Source organism: Corvus kubaryi, unplaced genomic scaffold (assembly GCF_017639235.1).
Source record: "Corvus kubaryi isolate FWS band 111438036 unplaced genomic scaffold, C.kubaryi_AGA036_p1.0 split1-131, whole genome shotgun sequence".
NCBI lineage: Eukaryota > Metazoa > Chordata > Aves > Passeriformes > Corvidae > Corvus > Corvus kubaryi.
In genome coordinates, this window is record NW_024582073.1 from 27766304 (window position 1) to 27783232 (window position 16929).

At 38.7% G+C, this 16929-nt stretch overlaps 1 long non-coding RNA gene across 1 annotated transcript in view; it reads left to right on the plus strand.

The window, feature by feature from the left end:
• LOC121676844 overlaps positions 1 to 16493 on the plus strand; it is a 39716-nt gene extending 23223 nt beyond the window's left edge. Inside the window, exons 4-5 of the long non-coding RNA XR_006020627.1 lie at positions 12147 to 12198; positions 14658 to 16493. This is a non-coding gene — a long non-coding RNA (uncharacterized LOC121676844). The remainder of the gene's footprint in view (positions 1 to 12146; positions 12199 to 14657) is intronic.
• The last annotated feature ends 436 nt before the right edge of the window (positions 16494 to 16929 follow it).

Sequence of the window (16929 nt, forward strand, 5' to 3'; positions counted from 1 at the left end):
AAAGATGAAACCAGTTTCATTAATCTAAATGGTCAGGTTTTGCTGGCTTTGTGATTTGTTCAGCAGAACCACGAGTAGTGATACACAGTTTGGGACTAAGATTTATCTCCAAATCTCTAATAAATAAGGTTTTTCTACCTCTTACACCCAAAGCCCTAAAGGGAGGAGGTTTTTTATTACAATTCTTATTATGCATGCCTCAGATGAGAAACCAGCTAAGTGGGTAGTCTCCAGAGGCCAAAGCCTGCTGAAATTGAGAGCAGTGAAATCTCGGTGATGCTCTGGGCTACAAACTCAGTCCCTTTGCCCTGCTGAGGGCACAGATGCATTTTTATCTTGCAGCACAGAGTAGTCCTGACCACTGTGCTCCCCTTTCACCCGTGGATATGACTTTCAACAAGTCATCATAAAGTAGGTAAAATGTTGAATTTAAAACTAGGATTAAAATTTACTGTATTAATTGGGGCATATTCAAGTAGCCACTCATTCCTCCTAAAATCACTCCCCAGTTAAAAACATCCATTAAGTAAGGCAGCCTGGAGATTCTCAGTTTCAGGCAGATTTTTCCTGTGAGATTTAAGCAGAAAGGATAAGACACCTCCCATGCCCCCTGCTTTTCTTGTTCATACAAGATACATTTGAGAGGCAATGGAAAATTTTGTGTCCACCACAAATACTTGAGCATTAGAGCTTAACTATAAGTTTTAGATATTGTTATTCACTTATTCCTCATTAATTGTATCCCAAGATACCAAGCGAGGTCATGATTTAAGTGAAGATATAAGGGCAGTGTAGGCCAATGAATAACCACTGGAGAGGCCAGACAATTACTGTACTTTTTGTTTCTCCAAAACAAAATCTGGTATAGACAGATTATTTTCCATTTTCAGAAATAGCAACCATTCCCAAAACCAACACAGGCTGTTCACCAGTGGACCCAGGGATACCCTGCACTTCTGCCTGTAGGCAGGGAAGGTTGGCAAACGCTGGGCATGCACAGGGATCCTGTGAGAAGGAATTTGCCAGTCCTTCAGTCTTGCCAAACGGAAACCCAACTGGAACAGCAAATTCCTTAGAGCAAAAGGAATCATAGCCAACATCTCCCTACAGAACTGCTGAGTCTCCTCTTCTCTGAGTCACAACAAAACTGAATTTTCATGTGGCTAAAAGCCATTTATTTGCTGGGGTTTAAATGGCCTGTCATGGGATGGGGAGAAGTCACGTGTCAAACTACAGAGCCAGCTTAGATGGGAGCTGGAGGCTGGTGACACAGGTCTCAAAATCTGCTGCTGGAGGGTGGCTGGAGGATTATTGTTTTAGGCAAGAGATCAGTCAAAGGTTTGAGATGGTTTGCTGGTGGTAACAGTAATTATACCAGTGAGACTGGAGTGACTCATTCCCATGGCAGCAAGCCAGACCCTATCAAGTCTGCAGGGAATCTAAAGGTCACCCAATTTTCAATTAATTAGTTTATGGGGGCTGACACTATTTGGTTGCTTCCCTGAACTGTTAGGAGGGTTTACTTTCCTAATTTTGCTCCTTTCTTTTTATTTTGGGTTTTTGGTTTATTTTGATTTGGCAGTTTGTTGGGTGTTTTTTGGTTTTAGTTTGTTGTTGTTTTTTTTATTTTTTTTATCAGGGTTAACCCTTCCTCTGTATTGTACCTGGTTTTTACCTTTCAATAGGAACAAAAAGGCTACATTTGAATGTCCTTATCTATATGCAGATGCACTTTATCTTCCATTCCCAGAAATCCTAAATAGCAGTATAGATTTAAACATTTCTGATACCTCTTGGTAAGTTGACATACTTGCATATTCCTTGACAAGATGATTCCAAATGTCCCATACATGTGGGGGACATAATTCTGCTCATTTTCATGGACTTCATATTATTCAGAAGAGAGTATTAATCAGTGTTTTGCATTTCTTCCAGATAGGAATCTGAAGAAACAAGACGACTTTACTGAAGGGTGAGGAAGGGGGGCAATTCCCATTTGAAAATCACGATTTCTGTCTGAATGACACTACATTGTATGATACCTCTCTCTGTCCCCAGTGTAGAAAATAAGTTGTGATAAATTGTTTTTAAACACTTAACTTCTGCATTACTGAAGGTGGATGTGAAAGCCATGTACAATAGCCAAGTAAGCAAACAGACTTGAATCCTGGCTCCATAGAACCCCAGAGCTATATAAAAGCAGTGTGGAGTGGCACTTGGGGACATGGTTTAGTGGTGACCTTTGCAGTGTTGGGAGAATGGTCTGACTTGGTCATCTTAGAGGGCTTTTCCAACCTAAAAGTTTATATAATTTTATAAGAGAACAATAGAAAACATGGTTGAGAAATTATAATCAGGCAATAAGAAACACAAAACACTGCTGGGAAGCTGTAACTAAAGGCCACTGGTTACTGCACCTGAAACTGGGAATGAAATTCATTTCTGCAGAAAGAAACCTTCTAAATATTGGTCATTTTTATATTGTTTAGTTTGACATGAGTCAGTTCTTAGTTTTCTAAAAAGAGACAGTGGGAAAAGGCTACTACTTTAATTCTGTTGAATCCAAAGTCTTTGACATATGTACTTATACTTTAATGAGGCAAATATCCTCCCCACAAAAATCACTATGACAAAGCCAATATTAATGCAGTTCCCTTCATTCAAAGGCAATGCTAATGCAGTTCCCTTCATTTCAGAGAGTCAAAAAATGCAACATTCATAAAATTAAAATGCCCTTCCCTGCACTTGTCAAACCGTTAAGAGTAGGGCTGCAATTCAAAGAGGCCTCCACCAGAAGGTTTCTCCCTGAGGACCCTCCCTCCTGAGAACTCACCTCTTCATCAAACCTCCCTGAGAAAGCCAACATCCAGTTCAATTAAAATAAAAACTCTTGCTTCCCCTTACACACTAATCTGTTATGGCACTAAGAGGATTTAGGAAGGTGTGAAGTAAATGGATTTTTATACTCTCACTGGAGCAGCTCTAGCTGATTTTCAAATGTAATGTGATCATTGTTTTTAGTACTTCAGGGAAACGTTGAGACAGGAGTTCTTCACTAATTTTAATCTAATAATAATAGAAATAATATCCAAGAACCAATATTGTTCTTATTAGATTAACCTTCATTGGCTACTGTTGTACTTCCCTGGTATTTGAATGTGCAGATGGTTTCAAATCCTTCTGTTTATTTAGGGAGAAGCCTTTGTTTCTCTTCTTTGTACTCATGGCTATTGACCTAGCCCCTGAATAAAACCATTCCACTTCCAATGTTATAACACATCAACTAAGAAATGGAAAAAAAGGTGAAAAAATAAATTACAGGTTTTTTGGTTCTAAAGCAAAATAATCCATTAATGCTTCCCCCTCTCTGTAGAGGATGTTTAGGTCAATCAAGGGGAGGTTTTGAAGGATATTACAGCTGCAGTTGCCCTATCAAAATCAAGGCTGATGCCACTGATGTTGTGAGTGTACATTTGTCACTGTGCAGCCTGTTAAAATAGATTTTAAAGCCTTTTAGATTCTAGAAGTGTCTCCAACTACTCTGATAAGGAATTCTGCCTTATCCAGGTTAGCTCCAAATAAAAATAATTTAAATTTTCTGCACATCTCTGAGGGCAAAGTTAATCTGTTAACCTCCAAATGGCTTATTTTGCATTTAAGTCCATTTTCTGTTTGCTCTGTGACAAGCACAGCCTGTTTCAGGTATTTTTGGTCTTTACCTCTGCATTGACAGGAGGAAGTCAAATGCAAGTACCAATACAGAGTGAGAAAGGCCACATTGCAGGGGTCACAGTGATAAGGTTTTCCTATAGAGAAAGCAAGGTAGATAATTACCTGAATATTCTCAAGTAGCTCAAATGTATTCTGAATGGGGAAGTATTTCCACAGGAACCAATCTCAGCATGGCTTTAATGCTGTAATAAGCAAACCATACAATACACACAGCCCAATGAGACACAAAACCAAAGTGATTGAATACAATATTTTAAATTCAAGAGAATAGAATTTGTTTCTGCATGCGGTCCACTTGTAATATCAGCAATTCTGTTTGCCTCTTACAGGGCTTTTTCATCAAAATGTCTCAAAAAACATTATAAAAAGGTGTGATATCCCTATCTGCAAAAATGAAATAAGACTTGTACGAGGGTACTCATCCGTCACTTTGATCAGGCAATAATAAAAACCACTTCTTGAAAATTTTCAGTGTTCTTGTCATTTGGCAAAGCTGCTTCTCTCTATTACCTCCTCAGAAACCAGCCAGGAGCTACTTCATTGAAATAACTGTAATTACACCTCTGAAAAACAGTTTGTGTAGAACTCATGGCCTTCTATCCTTAAAAGCAGAAGGCTTGTGCTATGCACACCCACATGGCTCAAAGAATAAAGGGCCTGAGGACATCCCAACAAGGCTTCCTAGAGTTTCCCTCAAGTAATGACTAGTAAGTATAGATTAGGGTCCATACTTGAAAAGGAGAAATTAATTCTACCCTATGAACCAAATATCTCCATAATTTATGTCCTATGTTATTTAGTTAACTCCACTTGAGCAAACTACTTACTTCACTGTAAGAGAATTTGATTGCTGAAAGATCAAAAAAAGCACACTGCATTTTTCTGTGAAGTTAAATATCCAGAGTTGTATTACTTAGCTGGATCACTCAATTCTTCTTAAAACTAAAACACACTTTGAGACCAGAGCCAATCAATTACAGATATCAACCAGCAAACCTTTCTAATCAGAAGTGAAGCCTTGCATTTCTCTCTCAGCATTTAGGAGATTGCTCTGCAATCCTCTCACTTAAATTGTATTCATCTCCTCTCATATCTGATGAGTTTATGTATGCAAAAAGAAGGGAACAGATGATGTGGGATGTGCAGGGCTTTCAGAATGAAAGGTTTGGAAATTCTGCTGCATGGAAATCAGGTAAAAAGAATTTCTCCAGAGAGGTCAGGAAATCTGCAATATGGGATGAAAGGGGAGGTGGATTTTATTTCATGATGCGAATTCATGGCTCTCTTCCTCATCAGATTTCATCATCTTCTTAAAGGGGGAAAAAAATGTAGTAGGCAAAAAAAAAAGATGGGCAAAACTGTAATGTGACATTTAAAAAAAAAAGGATAAAAAATGTGTTGAGTTTGCTGCCTGGTGTATAGAATGTGAGTTCTCATACCTGACTTCTTATCACTTGGCTGAACTACACTATCAATTTCTCTCAGCAGGCACTAGGTCTGTGTGTGCGTTTGCAAGGTTTTTTATTCACATATGGTGCTCTGGCAATAATAAGCCTTCATGGAAGTACTTCATAGAACAGCAGGATACTCCTCAATACATCTTACAGAAATTCATGCTGGTTTCTGTCTTGTTTCTAGGAAAAGAAACACAGATGATTATGTAGATTGCTTCAACAGGTGCATTCCAGGGGAATGACCACTACCTGCAGTGCAAAAATTGTGTTACTTTGGTGGCACTACAGAAAATTGCATTCAGTATTTTTGGGTGAACCCAGATGAAAGAGTTGAACTTTTTGTTTATTCAAAGCTGCACTGCAGAGAGTGGTTAGGTTCAGAAAAGGCACAACTGTCATTTGCCATGTAAATAGGAGTTTCTGGAACGTCATGATTGCAGTAAAAACTAGAGAGGTGCAATCCATGGGCAGCAGGGTGGGTTCCTTGCTCTCGGTAGGAAACCAAATAGCACCTGCTGGAAAATGCCTTCAGTGTCAGTGGGAAGGGAGAACTGTGACAACTCCTAAATTTCATTGAAATGCTGAAGTTTAGAAATACTGTTCTGGTCACAGCTCCTCCCTTGCCTGCCATGGGGTAATTAATAATGTCCATGCTGTTCACAGAACAGTGTTTTTATATGCAAGCAATAAGGACATTCTGCTTGGATGAGGGAGTCTTCAGTTTAAATTTCAGATCTAATGACCAGCTGTGGGCTCTGCAAAAGACATGCCCCTAACAACCTCCAAAAATCACTGTGGTCACAGTTCTTGATGAAGAATTCATTGATTTTATGTGTTTTAAATGACTTAAGAGATTGGTTCCTTTAGTGACATTTTCTACATTGCACTCCAGATAGTAAACTTCAAATGTACCTTTGTACAACTAAATAATTTAACCCCTGAAATTTTTGATGTCTACATATTGTAACACTTGGTCAGAGGTTTTCCCTTGGATTGTAGCCTGGAAAAAGGTTCCTAAGCTATATTGGTAGAGTGTAAAATGATTTTGGCAACTCCCTGTAGTGTTGCTCATTACTTCTTCCACTTCTAAACCTGTCAGCAAGGGAGAGACACATGCATTGTTCCTTATTCTCAATCATCTTCTCTAGAGGCTGGTGACTGGGCCACAATCTTGTTTTCTCCTAATATCCAGGTCTACAGCCTATTTACTGACTTGTGGAGATAAAGATAAGCAAAACTTCATTTCTTTGGGGAAAACAATTATAATTTGATTTAATATTACAAGCTTTATTATCTGACACAAGTCTTAGGATTTCCTTCCTGTAAATTCAGCAAAAAACCACAAACTTGCAGATTAATTGTCAAATGCAAAGCATATAGTCCAAGTCAGCATGTAACCTACAGCTTATATAAAGATCAACAATAAGCCAATTGTATCATCCTATGGAACAGCTCTCATGTTTTCCCCAGACACTTAAAAAAAAAAGCAGAGAAAGACAGGAATATTTCAGTCTGTTCCCTGTGACTCTCAATAATTCAGATCTAATTATCGGTCTATTTTACTAAAATTACTTATGGCTGACCAGAGCTGTAGTGAGCCATTCATCTCCAAGGAGATGCAGTTCAGTTTCTGCACGTCTCAGTTTCTATCTGGCACTATTGATTATCCCTCAGGAAACACAAGCACAACAGCTTTCCTGCCCTGCATCAGTGCATTGATCCCTCTTGGCTGGGCTGCAGCCACAACCTCAGAGTACACTTGTGAGCAACAAGCAAAGAGTGAAATTCTTCCTCTCTGACAGAGAACCTGTGTTTCTGTTGAGTGGCTTGTGAGGGTTTTTTTGTCAGGAAATAAACTGTACCCAGGTAACAACATAGCCCTGGTTTAACTGTGTGGCTCCAGCTACAACACATGGTGCAGGCAGATGAAGATGGGAGAGCAGGGTATGAGCCCTCTATGCTTCTCTGCCTCTCCTGACTAAATCCAGGTATTTTTAGACCAGTGCCAGGATATTTGCATAAATTTGATAGTGAACAGGAAGGCAGCTCTGGCTCCAGAGAGTTGGCAGGCTGCTCTGCCTTTGGCTCAGGCCATTTAGGAATCAGGCAGCTGAGATACCAGCTGTGTCTTCTCTGTGAACCTTCTGTAGATTCTGCTAGAGTGACTTGGAAAAAGAAAGTCTGAAGATGATAAATAGAGACGATATTGTTGCCAAGAGTTGGTTAAAGGGAGCATCTGTTGTGAGGGACAAAAGCTGCAGAGGAGGTAACTGGTGCTGACGGTCTTTAGTTCAACACCTGGCGCTATTAGTGGACCTAATACAACTTTTAAGAGGGAGGATTGACCCAGAGTGCCTGGGATCGTTTTCATTCCCATTTCACAGAGCACTCTAATGCTTACAGCACTTAGTGGTGACTGTGGGCAGAAACAGACTGAGGTCCCGATCCCTGCTGATAGGAGATTGCGCATTTTACATGAAAAAACAACTGGGAACAATCACATAAAGAGCCTTTGGAAGTGGAGCTGAAGCCTCCCTGTCCTTCCAGAGGATATCCCCAGCCTTTCTGTTGGAGCTACCCTTGTTTTCATGTTTTCTTTCCAGTCCAGTGAATTCTGAATTCTTTCTCTGCACACTGCAAGGTTTTTCATCTGACACTGCCCTCCCTCCAAGCAGCCTTGAATCTGTTGGCTGACCTACTTGCCAAAACCACAAGGAGTGGGGAGTTAAGTTCTGTTAAGCAGGGAGAACTGAGCTCAGATCTTCCAAACTTCTACTGGCTGCTAATCTGCTGCCATATCCCCGTTTTGCCAGTGAGTTTTCCCTGGAAAAGCAGCCACTACTACATTTTCTGGGACACACAGGAACCAATAAACACATTTTTTCCATGCACTTACAATGGTTGTGACATGGGGTTCCTTGGGCTACTCAGGAAGTAGAAATCCTCTTTGGGAAACTCTGCATAGGCTTGGGCAATTCAAAATGTGCTGGAATAGAGACTGAGATAGAGCAGTAATGTTCAAGACTGAAAATCTGAAATTATGGATGAAGGACCGGTCCAAATCTCATTTATTGGGTTGAGGTCCTTTGAGTCTTGTGTCAGACGTCATGCTCAGTGTGTCACAGGGAAAAAGTAATCACACAGCTAAGTGAACCAATCTCAGATGCCATCTCTTGTGCTTTGTTGTAATTTTCTCTGCTTCTCTCTTGTCTTGGGCTTAACATTATTGAAGATAATTAACAATTTATTGAAGGCAATAGAGTAGAAGGTGGACCACGTTTCTCTCTTTTGTTACAGTAAAAGAGTAAAGACCCTCCAAATCTTTTCTACAATAAATCTGCTCTTCTCACTACTCCTCTCCTCTTCAAAAATAACCACTTGTACTGATAGTTTTTACCCTAAGAGGTAAAAAAACTATACACGCTGTCTGAAGTGGTAAACAGATTTTCTGTTTCCCTTTTCTCTCTGTGTTGTTGGATTTGTGCCACTGCTCTCTTTTTTTGCCAGATGACACCTGACTTTGACAGTGAGAGGGTGCAGTTGGAAACAAGCACCAGTCATATTAGGGTGTACTACATTAATTTACCTGTGATTAAACATAAGGCTGAATGGAAAATCATGAAAAAGCACAGATTCATAATTTTGACACCTATGAGGAGGGCACTGCCTAGACATCACTGCAAGAAGTGGGTACAGGTGTCTGGATAACAGCTCATCCAGGTGAGCAGCTCATCTGAGGCAATTAATACATGAGCATAAATATTTGACAGTCACACAAACATGCTCTCTCTGTAGTCAGCCGGTTTCTGAATTCCCTCTGCTTCATTAACTCAGTTTATTCCAGTATCTCAAGTCACAGCAAAATCTCTAGTTTATGTTTACAGCACAGCAGGACTCTGGACTTGGTATCATTGATGAACCACCACTAAGGAAAGCCCCATGAAAGGGAGTTACTCCATCTCTTGTTAAAAGAAAGCAACAGCAAAAACAACAAAACAAAAAAAAAACCACCCCAAACTAACAAACAACAACAACAAACAAAAAAAACCCTAAAAACCCCAAAAACTAAAAACAACAACAAAAAAACCAAACCAAAAAAGAAACAACAAAAAAAAAGAACCCCCCCCCCAAAAAAAAACCAACCAGATAAGGAATGGGCATAGGCCTAAGTCAAATATTTGATTCAAATTTGGCAGTGTAGGTAACACAGTAGGGCTAACTACAGAATTTCAGACCTCAAACCACACACAGTAGCTACCATTTGTCATTCCTTTGTCATGAGTACATCGGACATGTAATCTTGAGGAAATCCAGGAACTCGCACCTTCCCTGCCCCATGAATACCTGTGGTGCAAATTCTCTGGGTTTCTGCAAACCTGTACTGAATTTATCCACAGGGTATGTTTTTAGTAATCTAGGGAAAGGGGAGCTTCTCAAGATTTTTAAATGGCAGCACTGGTGCACATAGAACATGGTAAATAGAATACTTGTAGTTGGGAGCACAGGTGAGCCCTGATGGTGACAGTAGTTCTTCTAAATTTTGTCTTGACTTACATGAGGCTGAGAAGTTGAAGTCTTGACATTTCAACTGCTCTGGGAATTTGGTTGAGAAGCTTAATTTTGAAGGGTAACAAAACCATGCTGAAGTACTCTGAGGGAAACAAATTTGATAATATCCCTACTCCAAGGCCATTTTTGTTTGTTTATAATTTTCTTTCTTTTCTGCAAGTCTTTCCATTGTATTTGCAGCCAGTTCTTAGAAGCAGCCTCATAATAGCAAGTAAAAGAACCAAAATGGAACACCACAAAGCACAGAGAGACATTTACTTACCAAGTTCTATGTAGACCAGTGCTGTCATTTAAAAATCTTGGGGTGTTCCCATTTCCCTAGATTCCTAAAAATATACCTTCTAGATAAACTGAGCAGCAGTTTGCAGAAACATTGAAAATTTGTACCAGAAATGCTGGAAACCACCAAGATGGGAAACCACCACATCCAGCCAGGGACCAAGGTATAAAAAAGATAAGGAATAACCTGTAGTCTTCTCAGGGGCTGTAATAGCATTTCCCATTTTTTATTGCAAATGCTGAACCTCCTCCAAGAAACTGTTAACAAAGTACATATTTTTTGAAAAATTATGACCAGATGAAAGAAGAGGTGATGACATCTCGATGCCCAGCACCCTGAGAAAGTCTAAGCAACAGGTTTAAATCTCTTCAGTTTTTGAGGGAGTTTGAAAGCTAACATTAGGTGAATTTTCAGAGTGCTGGGACGTTCTGTGAAAGTTCCTCCTCCTGAGGCTGTCCCTCTTTGTGAGGCACAATTAAAAATTAATTGAGCTGAAAGGCAAGAAAATTATGATTCTATAGGTAAGTGATCAGGCAACTTGCTGTTTCTGCTCCAGTGAATACTTCACACAAAATTATGTAAATATTCATTAGAATGTCAGGAACTCACGTCTCCCCTGCCACATGAATACCCTAATCACCAGGATCACAGAGTCTTTTGCCCAATGAATATTTAGTTGTTCTCTAACAGTCTAGCAGTTTCAGCAGGAGGCTTGAAAGATTCTCTTCTCGAATACCTAAAGCAGAGGGGTTGAAATATTGGAAGTTTGAAGTTTAACCCTGACCAGCAAAGGATGGAATGAAATTCAGATACCCCACAACCATTAATATATTGTATTAAAGAAAGAACACAATGCTATTTGTGCCAATCCATTTTGGTGTTTTGAGAATCATCTCCTATAGTGTGCAGACAGCCAGTGAAAATGTTTCTGCACCAGAACATAGCATGGAATTCCCAGGCTACATAGAAGTGCTCTGATCACTGTAGCATTAGCTACCTGGGAAAGCAACAGTGCAAGAGATTATAATAGAAATATACATAGTGAACAAATTACCAGGATCAGATGATATTGCCTCTAGAGTTCACCAGGAACACACAGATTAAATAAATATACTATGTATATAACCTCTCACTTAAAAACTCATGTTATCTGAAGACAAAAAGACAGGGGATGAGATAGCAGTTCTTAGAAAATTTACAGATGTGCTCAGGGACTAACAGTCCTTTAAAACTAAGATCTCCACTGGGAAAATTAATAACAGCACTAAAAAATTATAGAATAGACCCTTGGATATTTTTATTATTTTTAATTTGAGAAGAGTAATCATGGCTTCAGTAGAAGGCATTGTTTAAAGAGGTCAAGAAACATATGGGATAAAATGGCAGGAGCTATACAGTCTGTTTTAATTTCCTACAAAATTTTAAAAAAGGCTGCCAGAACACTGAGTATCATGGGATAAGAGGGAAGACCCTCACATGCATTAATCTTTGGTTAAAAGCAGGAATTCAAGGATAACTGCAAAAGGTCATTTCTTGCAACGCAGGATGGTTATCACAGCAGTTGTGCAGGAGCCTGTCCTGGAACTCATTCTGTTTAGTGTGTCAAGAAATGACCTACAGAAGAGGGATGATCTGTATGGTGATAATATGATGTGAATTATGATGGTCTAACATTATATGAGGCACTTAGGAACAGGACAGGCTGTGAAGAATTTGAGGAGGACCTCAGACGCCAGGGTATCTCAGCAATAAAATGTCAAATGAAATTCAACACAGATAAATATAAAGTGATATAATAAGGAAAACCAATTTTACCTAACACACACACTGAGCTAGCCTTGGCTTCCGGCCATACTCCTCTACCCTTTACTCTGCTCTCTCCCCCTCCTCAGTGGGGCAGCGGGGCAAAATAGGATGAGAAACCTTGTGGGCTGAGCTAAATTTGGGAGATTGTTTTCTAATTACCATTGTGGGAAAAACAGCCTGGAATGAGGGGAAATTAATTTAATTTATTGCCAATAAAAATAATTATTTAATTATGGTGTTTTTAATTATTAAGAGAAAGAAACAAAAATACAAACATTAACACTTTTCCTTCCTTCTTTCCCAAGCTCATCTTCCCTTGCTCACTTGACTCCTCTCTGGCACTGGACAGCCTGGGAAGTGAGGAGAGGAGGTTACAGCTGGTGATGATGCATCTTAACTCCCAGAGTTTTCCTGGGACTCTCCAAGGGCTGCAGTCCTTCACAAAAATCTGTTCCAGCACGAGCTCTTCACAGGCCAATTTCCTTCAGGAATACCCATCTGCTCCATTCAGGGGTTCTCCACAATCTGCTGTGGTATCTGCTCCACCGTGGTCTCTTCCATGGGCAGATTAGACAAAACTTGGAAGAAAAATCTGTTAAGAGATCTGAATTTTGGACTAAGGCAGTTTTAGGGACATTTAAGTGCAGAATGGTGGACACACTTATTTGTATCTAGACACAGCACAGAAAACATATTTGTGAGTTCTTGCCCATTGTTTTCCTGTGGCAAAGAAGCAGCATTTTGGGAATGAGGTACCTACACATCTCTGTTGATCTGAGTATTCCTCTACTGAAAAAGAGGGAAAAAAAGCTGAGCAACTACAAATCTATTTTAACACTGAACTTTAAGAGGACGCCTGAATGATTTGCATATGCTGTAAATCAAGTTTTAGGCACCGGGGTTTTGATAGAAGAGCAAATTAGGTTGTCAGGTTTCTTTGCACTAGTTACCATCTTGTCTTATTCTATTAAATGTTTGGATGACATTTCAGCTTACTTCTTTGCATAAGTTTTGTGGTTTCTCTTGAAATTTGGCTTTCTTTCCTTTGCTTTATAATTGTTTTATTTGGAATGGTAGTAAATGAAGTTAGAAGATAAATGAGTATCATATTGTGAAAGAAATTTCATCACCGGAATGGATTTCTAGTGTGTCTTTAAATCACATGATTTTTAAGACTGTATAACAGACGCAGATACCAGGAGACGATGCAGCTGGAGAAATCTCAATGTTGGTTCTGCCCAATCTGGCAAGCATTGTAGAATTTATTTCGGTTTGGGTCTTTCAGATATATCCCAGCTCACAGAGATTAAATCATAATGTAAAAATGGTGCATAAGTCTCTTCTAACATACGTGTTTTAGAGTTTGTAAAAAGAGATAATGAATTCTGAAAAAAAAAACCCAACACCTAAACTCTGAACCAAATCTGATTAGGTAGACTAATAATGACACTTATAGCGTGATGAAGACAATGAATACCTGCAATGGTTTATACCCAAACATTTTACGTATATTAATAATGAAACATATGAGAGTTAAGTACATCCATCAATATTACATTTTCATGATAGAGTGCTATACTTTCTGTCAGAAGGACTTCTAATGAAAAGAAAATAACAGGAAAGGAAAAACGGAGAACATTCTCAGGGCAAGGTTCTGTCATACAGGTCACCAGATGCCTTTGCAAACCAAAATATTTTAGGATGTTCTCTCTTTTCAGTGGCTTAGAAAATGTTGATGAATTAATTTACGGAAAAGAATTAGAAGTTTATGATATTACCTTTGAGACACTGATAATGCTGCTGTTATTTACATAGACAGATTTATTTCAGAGCATCCAGTACTCTGATATAACCTGTAGACTGAGAGGAACAATGCTCCTCACGTTCAAGAGCAAATATATCAAATAAAGATGCCATGCTGATGCATTTTTAAAGGAAGAAAAATATTGAATCCTCAAATCAGCAGTGGACAAAGGACAACACATGACTTGACTCCCTACTGGCTAAATAGGTCTTTGTCTGAAGAGTGCTCATTTAGACATCTAAATTCAAGTTTAGAGTGCAAAGATGAAAGACTTTAGATTTACTCCGGTTGGTTGCCAAGGCACAAAGCTACCAAAAAGCAAAATCACCAGAGATCACTGGGACACTAAAAGGTTTGGAGGAGCAATAATGATCAGCAGGAGGCATATGCAGGGCATGAAGCCAGAGTGTTAAACCTCACTGGTTATCACATGGTTGCATAAAAGGAGGCAATATATTCTGTGGAGTTTTGTTCTGCTGTCAAGGAGGCACAGGTTGTCAGAGATTATTACCAACTGCATTTTTTAACAAGATCTTGACCTATTAAGCTATATTCTTTATATAGGAATTTTATACATGAATTATACATACATTTTAATGCAGTTCTCAGAACTCCTGTTTCGAGTCTTTTTTTTTTTTCCTGAGATGGCAGAACACAATGCATAATGGTTACAGCATTTTAAAATGCTGCAGCTTTGACATTTAACTGAAACTTTGACTTGTGCCAATGAATATACATAAATCATATTGTTGAAGAGAAAAATATAGCAACTGGGATTGGAAAGTGTGAAAGATGAGATCAATTTGTTTTGAATCTTTCATGAAAGAGGCTTATATTTAAGGACTGAGTATCAATTCAACTCAAGGAAAAGATATATGTTATAATGGATGAAAATACTGAGAAAATATTGGGATTTTAAGGAACTAGATGGAGGTGTGTCTTTCTTAGAGTGGATTACCGGCCAGCATGTGGACTTTCCTCTAATAAATTCTTTATGCTTCTGTGCTTTCAGGGATTACAGCTCCCAAAGGCTTCAAGACCCAGGGAATTTTTCTTTCCCAGTTCACCAGAGACAAAAAGAAGCAGATTTTCTGCACCAGGAGCACCCTCACCTCCCTGCCCAAAACAGCCAGGCTGCAATTCCCTGCCCTTTGTCCAGCCAGAAGGGAGACTGAGCATGAATTCCTAACAAACACACACCCAGAACTCTCCAGGAGCTGGTGAACCGCTGCTCCCAGCAGTCTTGTCCTTTCCTCACCTTGACCTTTGATTTTCTCTGTCTTGGCCATCTCCAAAATAATAATAAAAAAACCAAAACCTTTATGATAATGTGAAAATAACCAAAAATAGGTATGTGACAGTCCTCTTTTATATAAAAATTTAGGATGAAAAAGCTGACTTTCATTCCTGTATTAGATAGTTATTTCATTTTATCTGAGCTTTTCCAATACCTGCTGGAAATGCAATCTGGGCAGGACCTGCATCAGTGCCTTCCATACAAACCACCCCAGTGCTTCATGAATGTGAGGTTGAGTCATTCATTTGGATGCATTGTTTTGGAAGCTGGAAGAGGAACAATAGCCCTTTGATGAAAAGTTCTAGAATTTTGGGGGCCGACCCACTCAGCTGTGATCGTATTTTCACTGGCTTGGAGAATACAGCTTGCCCTTCCAAAAGCAATTTTGTATATTGATGATATACTAAGAAGTATACAGATTTCCAGACATGAGTGATTTCTTTGTCTCTTTGTGTAACATACCCAGTTGTCAAGGATATCGTGGTATTTTTAATGCACCCTACTGCTTTGAAAAGATAAAGTAAAATAAATAAATAAAATATTATGCTTTAAATTTGCTTTTCAAAAGAAAAAGAAGCAGAACACAGTGTCTCAAAGGACTAATCCCAACTGAAAGCTCTTCATGAGAAAAACATAAAAGCCTTTAGGTTGTTTGCATTCCCTTTATATTTTTTTTTAAATTGTACTCTTTTGTAAATAATTTATAAATAATAATTGAGAGAATTTTGTTGTCTTTAACCACGTTATCCCAAGAGTAATGTTGAGAGCTCTATTGATCAAAATGTGATTAACAACATAAAATAATAACAGGATTTGTCCTACTTTTTCTTCATCCGGGCTCAGAATAGTGGTAATTTATGCTATATTGTTACTAAAACACTCATTTTCCCCTTACATTAGCTATGAGGCAACATGGAGAGTTCACAAGACATAAATGACAGCCAAGCAATAATTCTGAATACACTTTTGGCATTGCCAGCTGTACAGGTAGGTCTGGCACAGCTGTTGCTCTGCTTCAGCTTTTTGTTTGTTTTCTCGTTTCCTAAAGAAACTCTTTTCAAAGGTCACCCCGCCAATAATAATCTCATTGGGAATTCACATGGGCAGTGGACAACAGCCAGTCCATCTAATCCTCATTTTTTTCAGGTGTTTACTGAGACCAAAAGCACCTGTAGCTTCACTCATGACTTCTCATGAGTCTTAGAAACATCTATAAACTTAGTGTGGACTAACTAAAGTTGCTGCATTGAATTAATCTTTACCTAACACTTAGGCCTCTCACAAGCTCTGGTTCAAACTCTTGTGTCTACAGAATGTACATTGCAAAACATGTTCTGGCATTTCCTGGTCTTCACCCAAAAGTAATTAATAAATTATAAGAAAAGAATATTCTAGAAAATGAGGTGTTTCCTTGAGTGTTTTCTTGGGGATATTTATTAAAAAGGTTAATACAAATTACAAATACATACATTGATATGGTCAAAATACAAACTAATATGCATAATTGGTTTTGTGTCTTGGTCCACTGATTTCCATTGACGTTCCATTCCGTGTCCCTTTCTCCATGTCTAATGGTACCTGGATGGTTCTTTGGCATGATGACTGCTACCTATTTCATGGCAGGTGTGTGCTCCAGAAAGCAATTGATTCTTATATTTAACTCCTTTTTCTCTTTAATTCCTCTTAAATGAGTCCAATGGAAATAAATGTAATAAAGTCCTTACAGCAAATTAGTTTTGTTGCTTTCACCACACATTTGTAAGTGATATAATATCTTTTTAATATCATGGTGACCAGGAATACAATACTTCATGCCTATTTCCTTCAGAAAATCATTATCCTCTAATAAACACCTCAGAATACTTCCAAACATTAAACTATGTTGTCTTATCTCAGTGGTGCAAACATTTTTAAAGATGTCTATCGACAGTTTTGTTTCCCTTGAGATATACTCCTCAGTAATCTATATTTTCCCACCATTTTAATT